Source organism: Pteropus vampyrus, unplaced genomic scaffold, assembly GCF_000151845.1.
Source record: "Pteropus vampyrus isolate Shadow unplaced genomic scaffold, Pvam_2.0 Scaffold544, whole genome shotgun sequence".
In the NCBI taxonomy this organism is placed as follows: Eukaryota; Metazoa; Chordata; class Mammalia; order Chiroptera; family Pteropodidae; genus Pteropus; species Pteropus vampyrus.
Window position 1 is genome coordinate 108,064 of NW_011889325.1, and position 22,321 is coordinate 130,384.

Below are 22,321 nucleotides of genomic sequence, written 5' to 3' on the forward strand. Positions count from 1 at the left end.
TTTCATAGAATACAGTTTGAAAAGTACTGTGCTACACTCTGTCCCTTTGGTTTCTCTTCTAGCTTTAGAAATAGTTAACAAATTTACAAATGAACAAAACAAAATCTCTCTCTCTCTCTCTCTTTCTCTCACACACACACACACACACACACACACACACACACACACACACACACACTGCTCATGGCCTGCCTCTTAAGCAGAAAGTTTTGCCCACTTGGGAACCCAGTGGGGAGCAGAGGAGGGAGTGTCATTTTCAGCCCAGCAGTACAAAGTGCTCATTCTTGAACTTTGAGCAAAGGAAGCACAGCCAGGCAGGTCTCCCATGGCACATCTGCAGGGCTGCATCTCACAGGAAGTACTGCAGCTCCTCAAAGATAAGTTTCACTGGGGAACAAAGAAGGATTTTGTTCACTGCTTCGAGAATGATGCACTGAACCTGAGGTCGGCTTTTCAATTCGTGTAGCTAGAAATAGGGCAAAAAAGACCCAATGTGCTCCTTTCTTCTTCTCAAGTCAGGCAGAGTGGCATCCTCTCCTTGCCATCTAATGAGACTGAGAAAGCACACTGTCCCCTTTTCTGTATCAATCATTTCTGCTACCCCCATCTCACTTCCTGAAATCAAGATTAATAAACTTTTATAATTACGCTTATTTCACACATTTTCCCCCTTTTGGGAATTTGGGCAGTTCAGCATATTGACAGTAAGATGCTCCCAACAGTGAAAGCTCTCGTTAAGGGTTTTCGAACGTAATAATTCAAGCAAAGTACCATAGAGTCACAGTGTTGGAGCTTTTTTTCATGTATGGAAGAGAATACTTGTGAGTCAAGACAGACAGACTTGGTTTGACATCCAGTTTTCCTTTGATTAGATATTTAACACTGACCTTGAGCACTTTTCTTACTTCTCTGTCCCTGAATTTCCTAATTTGCAAAATGGGAATAATGATATGCCCCACTCTCACTTTAAAGATAAAACACTTAATCCCAGAGAGGTGGAGTGTTTTGCTTCATGCCCCACAGCAAGTTGGTGTCAAGGATATTTGGGTAAGGCTGATTATGTGCACTCAAGAAGCTGGACTGCTGGTGCAGCAAAAATCTGACTCTCTGCTTTGTGTTTCCATACCAACTTTAGGGACACAGATCTGACCACATTTGACTTTCCAAAAGTTATACATTTCCTGTGAGATAATGAGGTGTGGTATGGAAGTAGGCAGGATTTATATGGCAGTTAAATGTAGTTTGGTATCAAAAATATGATTGCATTATTCACTGTGGCATAGCAAAGATCACCTCTGCCCTCTTGCTTTCGGCTGGATCAGCAGATATAGTCCACGATTAAGGAAACACTGTCAAATATTTCTTTATAGTTGAATTTCTTCTTATTCTCCATTACCTACAATACATTTGCCTTTGGGAAAAGTGGTAAAATAAACATGGCTTTTTATAAATTGATTTTGTCCTGCCTGCTTTTTAGGGAACAATCTAGGAATTCACATTGGCTTTCATGGTGGATTATCATCTTTGACTTGTTGCACGTGGGAATGAGTTGGCTAAGTAGGGACTGAGAATTTCCATTCAAAATAAACCGAAGGCTTTTTAGCAGCTGAGAAAGTCCTGAGATGGGGAGATCACTGTCTCCTCCACCCCAAAGCAAGGAATGTCTTTATTGTTCACAGAAAACACTTTCTAACAATCAGAGAAGTTCCATGATGAGTTGGGTCAAATATGGATTTATGAGCTCCCAGTCTCGGAAAGTGGGTAAACATTAACTAAATGTTCCCTTTTCAGGGATGCTATCAAAGGGATTCTTGCATGGAGATTAGGCAGTCCAGGGCTTAAATATTAATTCTTCCAATTCAGTCTCTAAATTCTGAGTCTCAGTTTTCTCGTATGTAAAATAAGGCTGACAATGTTTACCCAATTGTGGTGTTCTGGGGATGATATAAAATGCCTATATAAAATGCCTAGCATGTGATAGGTCCTTAATAAATATAATTCTATAGTTGCTTACTTCTTTAGAGACATAGATATTTGATCTTCAGAAGAGTAAACATCTTTACTAATGGAAAGAATTGATGGAAGAGATTTCAGGCACTGTGGGAAAATCATTCTGAGAATGGTAATATGAGCACCTTTGTGTGAAGTCAAGCTTCTGTATTGGAGAATGATCCATCTCAGTGTTCTAGATCTATATAAGGTCATGTGCAGCTCAGGAGAGCATTGGTCGACCAGAGATTCTGAGTCTTCATTGAGGGAATGGAGTATTTATATTAGCAGCAATACCATGGACAGAAGTTGGATTGGATGGAGTGGGGCAGGGGCGCAGTGGTAAGAAACAAGAGTCCAGGTTTTTAAAACTTAGTAGAGTGAAGTCTTCTTCTGCTTTCCCAGTTTTAATATCTATTTTTGGCGTTCTTACATTACAACACTCTTCATAGATTTTGACCTGTGTTTATTGATCTGTAAACTCCATGAAGGCAGGGAAAGCAGCCTATTTAGTTTTATACTTTCAGCCTTTACACACTGCTTAATTGAGAGGCACTCAACAAATCTTTGCTCAGTTGCTTTGTAGGTTAAAAATGTGAGCTGGAATGTTTAACTGTCTGGGTTTGCATCCTAGATCTGCCACTTGCTATTTAACTATGCATAGGTTATTCACTTAACTTCTCTGTGCCACAGCTTCTTCACTTATAAGTTAGAAATAGTAATTATAGCTCTAATGTTTGAGGATACAAGATGACAATATGTGTAAAACATCCAGCTTAAACTATACCTGGAAAATATGTGAGCTTAATAAAGTGGGCAATAATGTTACCATTGATAATGGTGAGACTCCAGATGGCAGAGTTGAGACCAGAGTTTAGCAGTAACATGAGGTATTTTTCAGGACCTGAAAAAGGAAGAATTTTCTAAGAGGGAATGGGGGTATCTGAAGGCTGTATAGGCTGCCTTTAAAAGTTGTGAGTTCTAGTAATCAGAACAGTGTGGTAATGGCATAAGAATAGACAGATCAATAGAATAGAATTGAGAGTCTAGATATAAACCCATACACATATGGTCAATTGATTTTTGATAAGCGTGCCATGACCATTTAATGGAGAAAGAATAGTCTAAAACAAATAGTGCAAACAAGTGGATATCCATATGCAACAGAATGAAATTGTACCCTTACCTTACCTCACGCCATATCTAAAAATAATCTCAAAATGGATCAAAGACTTAAATATAAGATATAAAACTATAAAACTATTAAAAGAAAACATAGGGGTACTCTTCATGACTTTGGCATTGGCAATGGTTTCTTAGACATGATTCAAAAAGCACAAGCAACAAAAGAAAAAAACAGATAAATCGGACTTCATCCAAATTAAAAACTTTATTGCTTCAAAGGACATTGTCAAAAGAGTGAAAAGATAGAATGGGAAAAATGTTTGCAAATCATACCTGATAAGTTCTAGTATTCGTAATATATAAAGAATTCTTACAACTCAACAACAAAAAGTCAAGCAACGCAGTAAAGAAAGAGGACAAAAGAGTGGAATAGACATTTATCCAAGAAGATATATAAATGGTCAACAAGTACATGAAAAAATTCTCAGTGTCATTAGTTATTAGGGAAGTGCCAATCAAAAAGCATAATGAATTTCCACTTTATACCCACTAGGATGGCTATAATTAAAAACAATAGAAAATAGCAGGTGTGGACAAGGATGTGAAGAAATTAGAAATTTCATACATTGCTGATAGGAATGTAAATGGTTCAGCCACTGTGGAAAACAATTTGATGTTTCCTCAATAAATTAAACAGAATTACCATGTGAATAGCAATTCTACACCCAGATATATATCCCAAATAATTGAAAACAAGTGTTCAAAAATGTGTGTAAGAATATTCACATTAATACTAATGACAATAGCCAAAAAGTAAAAATAACACAAATGGCCATCAACTAACAGATAAATAAAATGTGATGTAACCATATATTGGAATATTATTCAGCCATAAAAAGGTTGAAGTACTGATATGCTAATACATGGATGAACCTTGAAAACAGTATAGTGAATGAAAGAAGCCAGACCTAAAGGCCTCATATTGTATGTTTCCATTTATCTGAATTGTCCAGAATAGGCAGATCATAGAGACAAAAAGCTGATTAGCAGCTGTGAGGAAGGGAGAGTGGGGAGTAGCTGCTTAAAGGATATGGGGTTTTCTTCTTGGGAGATAAAAAATTTCTGCAGCTTGATTCTGGTAATGGTTATACAACCTTTTGAATGTACTAAATGCCACTGAACTGTATGTTTTAAAATGGTTAAAATGCTAAATTTTATGTTTTATGTATTTTACCACAATAAAAAAAAGTAGCAGGTATTTGAACAGAGACTGAAAAACAACTCACTGGGGATGCTGTCCAGGCAATTCCACAGGGTGATGAAGGTTGGATGAAATGACTTTAAAGGAAGTCAGTGAACAATGAGTTAATAAAAGCTCTGCCAATTGGGTTGGGCAGGCTGGGGAGCCAGTATACTAGGTCCTGGCTCTGTGACCCTGGGTATTACTTAACCCTCTCTGTGTCTCATCTGTAATGTGAGGACAATAATTACAGGGTTGCTAGAAAGATTATGGTGAGAGCACAATGCCTGACACATGATAAGTGTTCCATAAAGGCCAATCACTTTTCTGGTTTTGGGATTCTATGATTCCTTAAAGGAACTTTCCTAATAATCAAAAATACATTTTAAAGATAATCAAGAAGTGTTTGGGGTGCTTTGGGAGCTTGATAAAAATCAGGATAATGTGAAGACAATCCCTCCTTTCCTATCTTCTAAGGAAACCCACTACCACTAGACCTGTTTTCCAGGCCTGAAAGGACTTTTGTTCCTCATCTCTGTTTTGCTCTGTTTTCTTCAGAATTCAATTCTAAACGGGTAGGAAAAATGGTCCAAACCACTGTCAAGCCTGTAAGGAGCACACTTTCTTAGTTCTTTCACAATTGGTTTCTGGAAAATGTCTCTATGTCCAGCTTACTTTGTGATTCCAAGCCCTCCCTGTGTTTTGGCTTCAGACTTTCTTTAATACTTCAGTTTGTTATGATTCTGACTATAAATGGTCAGTCACCTTCATTTCCTCTAACTAATTATATCCACAAGGATTTCCAATGCCAAGATCAGCACTTCTATAGGCCTGTGGCATTTTCAAAGAGCTCACACTCGTGGAATTGCCAGAAAGCTACAATGGAAATTCAAAACACAGGTATTCATTAACCTCTGAATACTCAGTTTAAGAAGGTCAAATATCCTTTGGAAGCTTGGCTTATGTCAGGCAGGGATCTGGGGCAGAATCCCCTTCTGTAGGCCACAGGAAAGGAGAAAGAGTTACAACTCTTGTTGATCTCATTTTCTTACTGTGGAGGCAGTGGCTGAGGAATTAGTGAGGGGGATTGGGAGTCAGGAAAAGAGATATGTTCTTGAGAATCCTACATCTTCACAGACAATGCATCAAGGTCACATGTTCCAGAGCCTGGAATTTGGGAACCTAATCTAGATTAGAAACCTGGCTCTGCCTTTTAAAAATTCTCTTTTACAATTGTGTTTCTCTAAGCAAATTGCCTAACCTTCATAAGCTTCAGTTTCTTCATTTATAAAATGAAAGATAAATATTTTATCTTGAGGAGTCACATCAAGGATTAAGTGAGATAAAATGTGTAGCACTTTACCAATAATAGTTGACATTTTTTGAGTACTTTGCATCTGAAACTTTTTTATGTTTTGAAGTAATAACTTATTTAATCACAGTAACAAGAATACCACTCAAGTTTTCATTGTATGGATATAGAAACCGAGGTACAGAATAAAGGAAATACCAATGATCAGAGCTAGGTAGTGTTTGGAGATAAAGAGTCAAGCCTAGGAATTCTGGACCTAGTGCCTATGTTAAATATGAAAGTGATACTGCCTTCTCAGATATTATTTTTTTTCATACAAAGGCTGAATTTCCACTATTATATGGCTTTCAAAAGAGTTGTTACCAGGAGAGGGAGAGGGAGATGAGATGCATTTCTGATGTTTCTGAGATCCCTAGGATCTGATCTTAGTGCTGAAGCACTGTTCTGCATCACCATCATGACTGGACTTGGCTTTTGATGGTTTTCCTGGGAATCCACCTTTTGTTTACAACATTGTTATTATGAGAAAAGGCATTCAACATTTCAGAGAATAGATTGACACAAGGACATTTTTCATTGGTACTTATTTATAGTAGTGGTGATGATGTAGTGTAATTTTCCTCTTAGTGAAGGCAAATATGCTTAACATCTCTTTGCATTCTTAAAATGTTTAGCATGAGATGGGGAAGGGAATTGGAAAATTTTTTTCCCCTGAAAGTGGAAAACAATGTAATTAGTGGGAACTTTATCTATAATCTTGATCTTTAAAATCTTCCTTTCATTCCATTAAGATTGCCTTTTTTTTTTTTTTTAGGAAGGAAAAAATGCAAAAGCCAGACTACTAAATTCTCTTTAATGACTGAAGCTAATAAGAAATGGCTTTGGTATTTCATCCAGCCTCTCAAATAATGGCTGTGTTGTTTTGATCTCAGAAGTGTAAAGGAAGCTTTATATTCAGAGATGGGCATCCCCATCTCAAGCACCTGAGTCTGCATTATGTATTTGAAAACCATTTACAATGTCCCTTCCCAGAGTGTGAGGCCATCGATGCCTTGATGTGGTTAAGTAATTTAGTACAATCATGTAATAGATTAAATTAGATTTCAGCTTCCTTGAAATTTTTGAAGAATACACATGAAATGAGTACATCCATAATTTTGTAGCACTGAGAGGATTTTCCATTTTTCTATTTTTATTTTTCCATAGCAAAGTGCTGGTACAGAAGGCAGAAGACTCTTCTCTTAACCTTGAGTAGAAGCAAAGGAGAAACTGCTAAAGTATTAATGTCTGATGAGAGAAAAGCAATGAGTATGGAAAATAAAGAGGGAGAGAACTTCTCAGATACAGAGGAAGAAGCTGCTTTATTTTTCATAAAATAAACATATGGTGGTAAGCAGGAGTAGGAGCAAGAACAAAGACTTTGCAAAGGATTTATAAATAGGCAGATCTGAGTTTTAATCTTAATTTTGCAATTTCCTTATTTTGTTAATCTTCCTGAGATGGTTCCCAAATTCTTAAAATTGGATTCACAATATTAAAGTTGAAATGTGACTGTGGGATTAAATGAGATGATGCAGATAAAATACCTGTCAGAATGCTTGGCAGAGTCAATGTTTAATACCTTGTTCCTTTCATCTGATTCCTAGAGTGGTTTTGCCTCTAATAACTTTGAGCAACTCACTTGATGTTTATAGGAATATTTCTTTATTCTCAATCCTGGTTCTCAATACTGACTGAGAAAAGATATTTAACTGCCCTGTGCCTCTATTTCCTTACCTACAAAAGGTAGACAATAGCACATATCTCATAAAGTCACTCATTGACATAACAGATTTATTAAGTACCTACTATATGACAGGCTATGTTCTAGGATCTTGGGGCACACATATGAACAAATGAAATAAGACTATTATAAGGTTGAAAGGAGTTAATAGATACGAAACGGTGCCTGCCATAGAAAGATCAATCAGGACATAGTTCCACAGTGTAGCGGTTAGCACTCCTGCTTTACACGCAGAAGGTCCTGGGTTCACACCCCAGTGGAGCCACACAGTCCACGGTCTACAGCCATGCCACCCTGAACAAGCCCGATCCCGTCTGCTCTTGGAATGCTATGCAGGGTCGGGCCTGGTTAGTACTTGGATGGGAGACCACCAAGGAAGACTAGGTGCTGTAGGCATGAGTAATAATAATAAAATAAACAAATAAAAAGATCAATCAGTAAGGGGTGTTATTATCATAAAAATGAACAAATAGTATTTTCTATGGTCTAAATTGGACTGGATTTTATTATGTTAAAAGATACTATTTTTCAGTTTTTTTCTTGCAAATTTTGGCTTTTAAAACTGTGGACTTGCTAAGGTTTCAGGAGCATCTGCTTAGAGTCGACAAAAGATGCCTGTTTTTGTAGTTTAGTCTTTCCTGAGTTGATCTTTCCCACTTAGCTTTAATTTTACAAGGCTGTCAGAGAATGTAATTTCCAGGGCAAAATGATTTATAAGGGAATGAGAAATACATTGGTTTAAAATCATATCTATTATATCAGGTACAGAGTAAATGTTTAATAACTAATTAGTATTTATAAATAATGATAATTATTTCTTCTAGGAATTTCTAAAAAATGATCTAATAAAAAAGTATAAGTCAAGCAAATGACTTGGCAATGATACGACCTTTTGGCAATATAGCTTCTTTCAGATGGAGACCATTGAGGGTAAGTAAATATTCATAGTAAACCATGAAACATATACTATGAAGGTCAATAGTATAAATAAAAATCAAGCTGTCCTTGGAAATGGTTATCCTTCTTCAATGGAGAGCCTAACGGATTGACCAGAGTGTATTAGGTTTTAAGAGGCCTAATCCAGAATGCGTGCAGTAATGAGTTTCAGCATGTTTCTATAGTATACTGTTGGTTACCTGCATAACGGAAGCTTTTGCAGTCCATGCATTTTATTGGAATGCCATTAAATTTCCTAAATGCCTCTCTTAGCCTGAGCGACTGGAGTTGACCTGGTTGGCAGGCCTGGTGCTACAGGAAGAAGTTTCTCACTCAAAGATGAAAATCTTGGTAGTTTATCATATGTAGGCTAAATTTGAGCAGAAGTTGGGTATAATAAGTGAAAGAACTCTATATGTACTTGGAAACTGGTTCCACAATTGGGAGAACTGCAGTGACCAATGAAGACCAGCAGATTGGGAATATGTAAGGGTTATCGCAGACATTTATTTGGAGCAGACATTAGAGTCTTCGACTTAGTATCTGGGAAGGTGAGCTACATTTAATGGTCTAAGCATTAATGGATAAAATAGCCATTACTTATTTAAAAAATTTTTCTTTCCACTATTTATCACCATCTCTAAAAACCAAGTGGTAATCTGTGAGTCCCATTGTGCCTCTTCTTTTCATCTTTCCTCCACAATGAAATTAATATATTTGCATTTAAGAACTTTGCTATCACCTATGCATTGTGTTTATTTAAAGACAAACAAACAAACAAACATGAAGATCACCATCAAATCCCACTGGCTGTGGAAGCAAAGTCATTATGAACACCTGTGAGCAATGCCTTATGCATGAAAGTCTCTGACCGAAATGATAGCAAATCCTTCCACTCTTGTAGGGATGTAAATCCAGGGCAGGATGGGTTTGAAAGATTTGATGCTTGTCTATTGAAATCAGAGTGGGTGGAACGTGAAGAATCACCTGAAGTCCAGCTACATCTGATAATAAAAAGGAGCCACACCGAAGCCGGTAGGAGGGGCAAAGTCCGGAATTTGGCTGGACCCACACCCATGGGTGGTGGAGGATCACTGAGAGGGAGAGCGAGGCTGCAGAGGCTCTCCTGAAGGAGAGAGGAGTCCTGGTCTCATCTGGGGGCTCCCCAGCCCAGGGAGAAGGAGATTCCAATAACTCAAACTGTAGAAAACAGAGGAGATTCCGGCTGCCTGAGTGAGATGGAAGGTGACTGAGCCCCTAGACGTCCCTTTGAAGGACCTGTGCAAAGGTTTTCTGACCTGCAGATACTCACCTGGGACATTGATGGTGGATCTGAGGCTCATGCAGGATTCATTCTGAAAAAGTCTCCATTACCTGGAGTCAGAAAGAGGGCTGGAAAGGCAGCCACCGTTGTGCTTTAGTCTTGCCCCACTACAGACTATGCCACCTTGATTGTGCAGACCCCTCCCACAGAGCCATTAGGAGACAGGGGTCTGAGGGGATTGGCCTGCCCCGCCTAACCTTCAGACTGCCGGGGGCAGTAGTTTATGGTTGGCTGCCAAGCCCGGAACTGAGTGATTCAGAGTGAAGTATTCACAGCGGGGGCGGCCATTGTTGTGAGCAGCATTTCTAATCTTCAGCAACAGTGGCCAAGCACTGTGAGCCTCATTTCAGAGATAAGGTCAGGCAGATCACTACTGCCAACACGAACTTAGGCAGATATCGGGGACTTGTGAGCCAGTCCCAGACAGCAGTTGGTCTTGCTGTGATCTGGGCCATCTGCAGGAACTTATAATAGTTACCAAATTTCCAGCAAGACTGAGGTTGTTTTGCTCTGACAGCCACTGTCTCTATGATATCCCACCCCACCCAACCTGTAGACTGCCTGGGGCACCGATATTGGCTTGCTGTCAAGCTCATCTCCGAGTGATTCAGGACCAAGTGTTCATAGCTGGGTGGCCATCTTTGTGAGTGGCCTTTCCAATTGCAGCAAAAGCGGCCAGCCCTGCAAGCTACATTTCAATTCCTAGTGGGCAACCAGTGCTATGAGCTGCATTTCAATGAAAAACATGTTGGAGTGAGAGACATCCCCAGATCTCTCCCCTTGAAACAGCAATAAGCTGAACATCTAAAACTCAACAAAAAACACCCAAACTGCACACCACTATGTCTGAGTGTGGGATCCACACATAAGAGCTATCACAGGTACTTTAAGGCATTATATAAAGCAGGGATCCAAGAGGCTTAGATGCCACTTACTGGAAACTGAAAGAAAAGTGCCTTCTTTGCAACAGACTACAGACAGACCTTTATATAATAAACTTTCTTTCTGGAAAACAGCATAATACATTTCCATTAATGCCCAGGCAGAGAAATAGTCCATTAAACACCATGAACAACTAAGGTGACAAGGCATCTCAGAAAGAAGGAGAAAAATCTCCAGAAAACAAGCTTACAGATGTAGAAATATGTAACTTAAATGACAGGGAATTTAGGATGGTACTTCTGAAAAAACGCAATGAGATTGAAAACAAATCATATCAACAATTTCAGGAACTGTGAATAAAACAACTAGATGAGCAGAGCAAGGAGATTGAAACCCCCAAAAAGAACCAAATAGAACTTCTGGAGATGAAAAACACACTGCAAGAGCTGAAAAATGAAATAGCAAGCTTGGGAAATAAGAGTTGACCAAATGAAGGAAAGGATCAGTGACAGCAAAGACAAAAATCTAGACATGCATCAGAAGGAAGAAGAAAGAAACCGAAGAATGAAAAATAATGAAAGAGAAATTCAAGAACTAGCTGATACCATCAGGAGAAGAAACATAAGAATAATAGACATTATTGAAGGTGAGGAAAAGGAGCAGGGACTAGAAAGTATTTTCAGACAAATAGTGGACGAGAGTTCCCCAAATCTATGGAAAGAGCTGGAGCTTGGAATTCAAGTCAACAGAACACCCAATTATCTCAACTCAAAAAGGCCTTCATCAAGACGCATTGTATTAAAGTTATCAAAAATCAATGACAAAGATAGAATTCTCAAGGCACCCAGGGAAAAGAAAGTGGTAACACATAAAGGTAAACCCATTAGATTATTGTCAGACTTCTCAGCACACACCTTACAAGCCAGAAAGGAATGGAATCAAATTGACGGAGCCTTCCATCCCAAAACAACTGCTTATACATTCTTCTCTAGTGCACATGGAACATTCTCAAGAATCGACCACATACTGGGACACAGAGATAGCCTCAACAAATATAAGAGGGCTGAAATCATCCCAACCATATTCTCTGATCATAATGCTTTGAAACTAGAGATCAACTGTAAAAAGAAGGCAGGAAGAACCACAAATACAGGGAGATTAAACAATATGCTATAAAGAATAATAGGGTAAGAGAAGAAATAAAAGAGAGATCAAGAGATACATAGAAACAAATGATAATGATAGTACAACATATCAAAATTTTTTAGACATGGCAAAAATGATCATAAGAGGAAAATTCATATCATTACAGGCCTGTCTCCAAAAACAAGAACAAGCCCAAATAACCTAATGCTTCATCTTAAAAAACTAGAAAAGGAAGAACAAATGAAGCCTAAAGTCAGCAGAAGAAATAATCAAAATTAGAGCAGAAATAAATGAAATTAAAAACAAACAACAACAAAAAAAAAAATAGAAAAAATAAATGGAACAAAGAGCTGGTTCTTTAAGAAGGTTAATAAAGTTGACAAAATCCTGGCTAGACTCACTAAAGAAAAAGAAAAAGGACACAAATAAACAAAATCAGGGATGAAAGAGGGGAAATTATGACTGAAATACAAAGGATCATACAAGAATACTATGAAAAAGTATATAACACCAAATATAATAACCTAGAAGAAATAGACCAGTAATTAGAAAACTACAACCTTCCTAGACTGAGTCAAGAAGAACTGGAAAATCTAAATAGACCGATCAGCAGTTTGGAAATTGAAACAATCATCAAAAACCTACCAAAAAGTAAAAGTCCAAGACCAGATGGCTTCACCAGTGAATTCTACCAAACATTCAAAGAATATTTACTATCTATTCTCCTCAAACTCTTCCAAAAAATCGAAGAGGAGGCAATACTTCCCAACTCATTTTATGAGGCCAATATCACCCTGATACCGAAACCTAGTAAAGATAATACACAAAAAGAAAACTACAGACCAATATCTCTCATGAACATAGATGCAAAAGTCCAAAATAAGATACTAGCAAACCGAATACAGCAACATGTTAAAAAGATTATATACCATAATCAAGTGGGCTTCATCCCAGGGCCACAGGGATGGTTCAACATATGCAAATCGATTAATGTGATACATCACATAAACAAATTAAAAAATAAGAATCATATGATCATATCAATAGATGCAGAAAAAGCCTTTGACAAGATAGAGCATCCATTTATGATCAAAACACTTAACAAAATCGATGTAGAAGGGAAGTACCTTAACATAATAATGGCCATATAAGACAAACCCTCAGCCAACATTATACTTAATGGTGAAAAACTAAAAGATTCCCTCTAAAATCAGGAATAAGACAAGGCTGTCCACTATTGCCACTGTTACTCAATATAACATTGGAGGTCCAAGCGAGTGCAGTCAGACAAGAGAAAGATATAAAAGGCATCCAAAGAGGAAATGAAGTCGAATTGTCACTATTTGTGGATGACATGATTCTCTATATAGAAAGCCCTAAAGACTCTACAAGAACACTACTAGAAACAAAAAGCTAATAAAATAAAGTTTCTGGTTACAAAATCAATCTTCAAAATTCCATAGCATTCCTATACTCTAATAATGAAGTGTCAGAAAAAGAAGTGGAAAAAAATAATTCCTTTCACAATTGCAACAAAAAGAATAAAATACCTAGGAATAAATTTAACAAAACATGTGAAGAACCTATATAATGAAAACTACACTCTATTAAAAGAAATTGAAGAAGATACAAAGAAATGGAAAGATATTCCGTGTTCTTGGATTGGAAAAATCAACATAGTTACAATGACCATATTACTTAAAGCATTATACAGATTTAATGCAATCCTCATCAAAATCCCATCAGCATTTTTTAAAGAAATAGAACCCCAAATCATCAGATTTGTGTGGAAGCACAAAAGACCCCAAAATTGCCAAAGCCATCCTGAGAAAAAAGAATGAGGCTGGAGGCATCACTCTGCCTGACTTCAAATTGTGTTACAAAGCAACATTAATCAAAACGGCATGGTACTGGCAGCAAAACAGACATGTGGAACAGAATCGAGAGTCCAAAAGTAAACCTATATTTATATGGGAAAATAATTTTCGACAAAAAAGCAAAAAACATACAGAGGAGAAAGGAAAACCTCTTCAATAAATGGTGCTGGGAAAACTGGAAAGCCACCTGCAAAGAATGAAACTAGACTATTGTCTATCACCACACACCAAAATTAACTCAAAATGGATTAAGGATCTGAATATAAGACCTGAAACAATAAAATACATAGAAGAAAACATAGGAACTAAACTCAAGGACCTCAGACTTAAAGACGATTTTATGAAGTTGGCCTCAAAGGCAAGGGAAGTAAAAGCAAAAATAAATGAATGGGACTACATCAAACTAAAATGCTTCTGCTCAGCAAAAGAAATCATTAAGGTAAAGAGACAGCCATCTCAATGGGAAAATATATTTGCAAGTAATGCCTCGATAAGGACCTAATATCCAAGATATATACATAACTTACATGACTCAATAACAATAAAAAAAGCAAACAAAACGATCTAATCAAGAAATGGGCAGAGGGTCTGAACAGACACTTTTCCCCAGAGGACATACAAATGGACAACAAACATATGAAAAGATGCTCAACATCACTTGCTATTAGGGAAATGTCAATCAAAACCACAATGAGATATTGTCTCACACTGTTAGAATAGCTATAATCAACAGGACTAGTAATAACAAATGCTGGAAAGGATGTGGAGAAAAAGGCACCCTCACACACTGCTGGTGGGACCGCAAATTGGTACAGCCACTATGGAAAACAGTGCAGAGGTTCCTCAAAAAGCTAAGAATTGATCTACCATATGACCCAGCAATACCTCTTCTAGATATTTACCCCAAAGACTTAAAATTCATATCTATAAAGGTATTTGCATATCGATGTTCATAGCAGCAGTATTCACAGTGGCCAGGACATGGAATCAACCGAAGTGTCCTATGATACATGATTAGATAAAGAAGCTGTGGTACATATATACAATGGAATATTAGCCATAAGAAGAGATGAAATACTGCCATTTGCGACAACATGGATGGAACTCAAGATAATCATATTAAGCAAAATAAGCCAGACAGAAAAAGTTGAAAATCCTATGACATTACTTACATGTGGGATATAAACCTAAAAGCAACAAAGGAACAGGACAAACAAACAGAGACTCATGGACATGGACTATAGACTAGTGGTTACCAGAGGGTAGGGGGTGGGGAAGGAGAGGGTAAAGGGGGTCAAATATAGGGGGGTAGGGAGAGAGTGAAGTGGGTTAAGGGGATCAAATATACGGTAGCTGAAGGAAACTGGACTTTGGGTCGTGAACACACAATGGAATATACAGATGTCAAATTATATTGTACACCTGAAAATTATATAATTATATTAACAAATGTTACCCCAATAAACTTAATTTAAAAAAAAAGAAAAAAAAATCAGAGTGGGTAGGACTACAATCCTGCAGCATAGATAAAGCAATGGTGCCTAAACTTGGTTAAGCATTAGAATCACCAGTGAACTTATTAAAATACAGATGTCAGACCCCTCTCATTGAATTAGTGTCTCTTGGGATGAGGGACTCCAAATTTGTAGTTTGCATTTTCTTATTTTAATCTGAAGCACAGAAAAGTTTAGGAACTATTGGGACAGGGCATCAAAATGATTTTACTCTATTAGACTTTTTCCAAGTGTGGTCTGGAGTCCAGTTGCATTTGAGTCTTGGAGGGGAAGGGGGAGAGCAGAATTAAGGAAGGAGTGCATATCAAAATGGAGATTCCTGGGTTTCGCTCCAATCCTACTGAATCTGTATTTCTAACAAATGCTTCAGGTGTTTTTTCTTTTCTTTTTTTTCCATTAAGATTTCATGTTTTTTTTTTTAGAGAAGTTTTAGGTTTACAGCAAAATTGAGAGGAAGATACAGAGATTTCCCATATACCATTTGCCCCTCTACATACATAGCCACTCCCATTATCAATATCCCTCACCAGAGATGTACATTTGTTACAATTGTTGAAGCTACATCGACACATCATAATCATCTAAAGTCATAATTTTGTTATGGTTCACTTTTGGTGTTATACATTCTATGGGTTTAGACAAATATATAATGGCATGTATCTATCATTATGGTATTATCCAAAGTATTTTCACTGCCTTAAAAATCCTTTGTGTTTTACTTATTTATCCTTTCTCATCTCCCTAACCCCTGGCAACCACTGATCTTTTACTGTCTCCATAGTTTTGTCTTTTCCAGTATATCATATAGTTAAAATCATACAATATGTGGCCTTTTCACATTGACTTATTTCACTTAATAATGGGCACTTAAGGTTCTTTTATATCTTTTCATAGCTTGATAGTACATTCTTTTTAACACTGAATAACATTCTGTTGTCTGGATGTACCACAGTTTGTTTATTCATTCACCTATTGAAAGATATCTTGTGAAATACAGGTTTTGGCAAGTATTAATAAAACTGCTATAACATTTGCAGGTTTTGTATAGACATAAGTTTTAATTCTTTTGGATAAATTCTAAAGAACATGATTGCTGGACTGTATGGTAAAATTATATTTAGTTGGAAATTAGAAACTGCCAAAATGTCTTCCAAAGTGGCTATGACATTTTGCATTCCCACCAGCAATGAATGAGAGCTCCTGTTGCTCCACATCCCTGTCAGCATTTGATGTTGTCATTGTTTCAGATTTTGGCCATTGTAGTAGGTGTGTAGTGGTATCTCATTGTTTTAATTTGCATTTTTTGGATGACATGATGTGCGCATCTTACATATACATATACTTATTTGCCATCTTTTTATCCGCTATGCTGAGATATCTGTTAGGTCTTTGTTTCATTTTTAAATTAGGTTGTTTCATTATTGTTGAATTTTATGAGTTCTTCATATATTTTGGGTCAATTCCTTGTCATATGTGTTTTTTGCAAATATCTTCTCTCAGTTTGTGACTAGTCTTTTTATTCTCTTGATCAGGTAATTCTTATGTCAAAAGAGTTTGAGAATGTTAGTGAATGTTCTCCTATGAATAGAACAATGATGGAGGAAATCTACATTATTCAAATCGATCCTAACAATCAATTAGGGTGGGAAATGTCTCAGCCAGAGCAATAGGGAAGGGAACTAGCTACACTGGGAACCTACTGAATCCTAGGCAAGGTCATTGGTAATTTACCAATTTAATCTAATTTTTTCTTGATAACCATATTATGAAATAGATGTTAAGATATTTGTTATAGAGGACCTTAGTTGAGGTCTTAGAAAAGGTGGAACCAAGATAGGTTCTAACTGACAACAAGCTTCATGCCTGATTATACCATACCAAATTGCCAGTAAATCTATACTGAACTATGTGTTAATCAGTAGAACTAAATTTTAATTTCCAGTCTGAAAATATCTGTCTTTGTGTTGTTAGCTATGTCTCTGGGCCTCAGTTTCCTCACTCTTTATAGTCTAAATGTTATATGAGGATATGGCTCTTTTTCTACAGTAGTCTTCTTCCTTAAATATCTAATAAAACACATTGGACCACAGGAAAAACATCCGTGGGAATCGAGCCTGGCATATGAGGCTCATATGTTCTTGTCTCTTCTAAGTAACTGTCTGAAGTCAATATTTAAATGTTTAGAAAAGAATTTTACTTTCCACATATGTACAGGCAGCCTGAGACAGAAATTCAGTGTGTTGAAGATGTATTGGCATTATTTATTTACTTATATAATTTAGAATGCCTCCTCTATCCTCTATGTATGATAAAGATTAGGGGCCTTTACTTCTAGATGCCTGTTCTATTTATAATGCAGCCTCTCTCATTCTAGAACTAAATGCTTCTGGAAAAATTAGCAGTGGCATCTAGGCAGCCAAGAGATTTCTGGCAACTCTTTGTCACCCGTACCTATACCTGCACTATCCTCGTAGACCAGCGGATGACTAAAGCCATGACCCAGATGCATATTTTAATGCTCTTCAATGTGGCTACACTTTTCTGAATTATTTCCTCTGTCTCAAACTCATTTTGCCCCATTCTGTGGCCCCTCCAGACTTAACATTCATACCCCAGGTTTTCTCAAGGCTTGACTTACTCTTTCATCTCCTTGCATTCCATTTTCTTAGCAATAGCCCCACAGGACTGGTCAGGCCAGCATTCAACACTCACTACTTAGTGGTGATTTGCTTTATTCATATCTATCTCTCCATAGCTCCCTGACCACTGAAGGATAAGATAGAAAAGGGCTTTAACAAAGATTACAGTGATTATACACTGGTTTGCCAGCACTGATCCTTGTTTCCTTCCTTATGCCAGCATAATTATTAATAATGTTCCTTTTCACTTACAAAATGGTCCTTGTTTATATGATTAACTTATATTGTCACTTCATATATAATATTCTCTGTCCCATGAACGTGGTCCTGTAGTGTCACACCAGTGTCCAAAAGACACAGAATTATAAACCAAATAAAAAGCTTCCTCTGATAAATTTTCATGTATTATGAAAATACATGAAAATAGAACTACTCCTAGCACAGTCTCTGGGGTACTATAGACGTAAACAAATGGAAGTTATTGTATTATAAAATTTGGTCACTTGTCACATTACCTGGGTTAACATGGATCGTAAACCCACAGCGAGTCAGCCCAGTATAGCATCTGCCAAGCTCTATGTTAAAGGGAGTCCCACTACATACTTTCCAGTTTGAAATGAAGTCCTAAACTTCTCTGACCAACTTATCTTTTCAGTTTTCCATTGCCTTGATTGCCTTATTTAACCAATTCTGTAACTCAATTTTTAGATAAAGAGTAGGAAGTGTTAAAATGACAGAAGATACTGTTGCAGAAAAGAAAGAACTCAGAGGTCTGGATATAATAAGTGTTTGTAGCTAAAGCCACCCAAGGTAAAGGAGGAGAGAGAGCACATGAGAAGAATAGAATGTCTGTCGGGGTTTTACAAGTGATAATAACTTTATTCAAAAAGAAGAGGGGTTCAGGGTGAGGAGGATGGGAAAGATTGAGGGAGCTCTAAAAGTCCTTTTTTCCTTCGAGATGTCTGGCTACGGTGAAGGCCTCTGTGTTTCAGATGATGTAGGAATAGTGCTCTCCCATCTTGGGCCCAAAGGAAGTGTATACTCTCTGAGGTGGCCAGATTCCAGGTCTCGGAATGAATGGTAAGCCTTGGAGCAATCACATGTCCTCTTCTTGGAATGCATTCCTGGGGATTTGTGGTCTCCCCATCTGGGCTGCAGGTGATGGAGTGGGATTAGATCAGGGAGGAGGAAAAGGCCCAAGAGGGAATCTGAGACCCCAGGCTCGGCAGGAGCTTTAGCTAGATTAACACAAATGCAGCAGTCATAGCCAGGCAGAGAAATTTTCAACTCCCAAGGGCAGCATGCTTGGGTATAGTGCTGGAACAGTTAGGGGTGGGGATGGGTCCTAAGCAATAATAAAGGAACACCTTAGTTTGGAAGTGAAAGAGCAGATAAATTCTTAAGCAGCAAATGGAGGAGCCATGTCCAAGTATATAGACAAGAGCAAGAAAGAAGGACAAGGGCTTGATCATAAAGAAGACATCCTGGGCAGGAAATTAGCTGCTAGGTACTCAAGGAAAGATCAGCAGCTGTGACTCCTTAAATATAAGAAAGAACTTGTAAATGAAGGTGCGAGTTTCTAAATAGAAGTACTGTGTTCTATATCTTGACTCAGAAGTGGTTGATTTAGAGAGGGCTGGACTTAAAAAGACTGGTTCCAGTCTTAGGTCTATCCTTAACTTCTTATATGTGTTTGGACATGTTCTATTTTGCCTCTGTTTCTTTACTTTAAAAACTTGGGCTGTAGATCTGTGCTGTCTAATATGGTAGCAACATATTACTTTAAATTTTAAAAAATGACAAAAATTCAGTTCTTCACTCACACTAGTCACATTTCAAGTGGTCAGCAGCTACATGGGGTTAGTAGCTACCATATTGAACAGGGCAGGTAAGGAAGATTTCTATCATTGCAGAATGTTCTTTTGAACAAATATTGCCCAAATTATCTCTAAGGCAACTTCCAGTCTGGATTTTCTCTGAGTCAGTTTAGAAACTGTAAAGGAAGTTACTGCATGGCAGGGGTGAAGCTAAATGCCATTTCTGCCCGTCCCAGGATTCCTCTCTGAGCAATCTTTGCAATGCAGCTCCCTTTGGCCTGGTGGAGATTTTCTCAGAGTTAACTGAACCACAGTCTGAGGCTCTTTCTACCCAATCCTCTGTCTCCCCCTCTCCTTATACAGATATCAGATCTGCACTGTAGCAGTTGCCTAATTTTTCTCCTTCTCCCTTTATCTTATACAATCATTGTCTTCAATGTTTCACTTGTACTTCTAATTTCATCTTGGAATCTGTGTTTTGGAGGACATGAACTGAATGAGAATGAGGGAAGGTTCTTTATGACAGACAATTAGGATCACCAAAGAATATGACTGCAAGTTATGGTCTAAGCTGGCAGCTATGCCTGTCTGATTTATTTAGGAGTCCTTCTTAGCTCTCTTTCTAGCCTTAAGCTTGTTAAAGACACCCAACAAAAGATTTCTTAGCTTTTACTTTTCTAGTCTCTGCCTTCTGGATGCTCTAACTCTGTCTTGCCTATTCTCTTGGAGCAGACTCTATAGTTTAAAGCTCATATTTGATCTCCGGCCAGTTTCATCTTTTGACAACATTTTATTCAAGGCCCACCCTTGCTCAGGATAGAGGTCCTGCTTCTCTTTTGTCTCTACTCTATGGTCTTAGTCACCTGACTCATTCCCAGCCTTGGGCTTTCGAATCCCAGCCTGGGCAAATTAATAGGCACTTTCTTGCCTGGAAGGGAAGGTGAACAAGACTGCAAATGAAACTCAGTGCAAGAAAATGGTATAGTCCAACATGCATAAGTTAGATGTGCCAGTCTGGGGGTGTAGTTGAGTTGCAGAAGAGTATGCAGAAGGCTACAGGCCAGTCAGTAGGATTTTCTGATGGTCCTCTAGTCTTTGGAGTAGAGGCATGGAATATAGGAAAGGATCCTAAGAGGAAGAGGGCAATGGTAGAATATGTGATATCAGTCATTCACTTTTTTCCCTTTTAATATTTAATAAGTGCTTGTGTTGTACGTGATCCTGTGCTAGCTGGAAATGAAAATATGAATTAGCAGAGCCCCTGCTCCCGTTGTTCATGGTTTAGACTTTAGACTTGGAACAGGAATTCAGGAACTCTATCTGAGGCAGAAAACAAGCAATAGAACTGGAAGAAAACATCACAGTTAAACCATAAGTTAAGAGAGAATGGAAGCCAAGACCTAGGAAGTAGCTCTAGGACTACTCAAACTCTTATATCTCAGACAGCTCTGGAGTTTGGACTTGAGACTCAAGCAGCTCCTGCTTGGAGGAGAGAAGAACAGTAGTAGCTGGAATCCAGGAAGAGTCCAATGCTGGTCTCCCTAGATAGAGATTTTGAAGATTTCAGGCTGCTATGGCTTCTGAGTGACAAGCAAAGTATTGGAAGACTCACAGAAGTGCTCAGCTGGGCCTCTGATTATAATTCATTATTCTATAAGAGCTAGTGTTTATAGATCTATTCTGTTTGAAATATTTATCAATTGAAATAAACAGAATTCATCCAGACAAATAACTTGCACTATTGCTAGGAGTAAAAGGATATAGATATGGCTGCATATAACAGAGACACAAGATAAAAGAGGTGTATGTGAGGTAGACATTATTTCTCTGCTCTGCTTTATGAATTCATGAAGGAAGGACCCAGGCCACTTCTCTCTTGTCACTCTGACAGTCCTAGGTGATACTCTCAACCACATGGTCCAAGATTGTTTACCATCATGCCTGAATTCCTTCCAGAATAAAGGAAGAGAGGGGAAGGGGTGAACAAGCCTTTCCTCTTAAAGGTGGAGCCTAGACATTACACACATCACTTATGCTCAGATCCCACTGGTCACAACTTACTCTCAGGGTCCTTGGAAGACTCCATGTGCCAAGGCGAATACAATAGATAGTAGGGGATAATTTCCATCAATCCCATATGTATGCTTTAAAGAGTGTGGCCCATTTCCAGCACTGCCCTAGGTGGGGTTTCTAAACTTTCTTTTTGCCACCACCATCCTCTGAAGTTACCTCTGTTAATACTTTTTTTCACTGTGGATTGTAACTCTGTGTTTATTTGTATCTGTGAGCTTCTTGGGAAGCAGAAACTATTCATATCAATTATGTGCCAAGCCTGGCACAAACTAGGTGCTCAAAACATGGGATATCTGGCTCAGTAAATGCTTGGTGAATGGATGAAACCCTTTAGAAGTGAAATGTTACAAAATACCTGCATGAAAAGAGATGTTCAACTAAAGGTGCTTTTTTCCCCTCTGTGAAGACAGGCTGGAGTCGTATTTTTTATTTTTATATATATTCTTTGCAATTTTTGAGATAATTTGAAAAAAATCTACTCACATTATGTATGATTTACTGAAATAATGACTCAGTAGTTGCAGAAGTTACATTCCCAGATGCAAAGGTCACTGTGAACTTCAGCCCCAGACCTCTCTAAGCAGTAGCTCACTCCATTTCTCTGTGAATAGGAACTGGACAACCCTTCTGGCTTGGTTATACCAAGTGGAAGTAACATCTTTCC

The 22,321-nt window shown here is 37.9% G+C and overlaps 1 pseudogene; it reads left to right on the plus strand.

The window, feature by feature from the left end:
* The first annotated feature begins 7,725 nt into the window (after positions 1 to 7,725).
* LOC111733263 lies at positions 7,726 to 7,845 on the plus strand (annotated as a pseudogene).
* Positions 7,846 to 22,321: the final 14,476 nt, after the last annotated feature.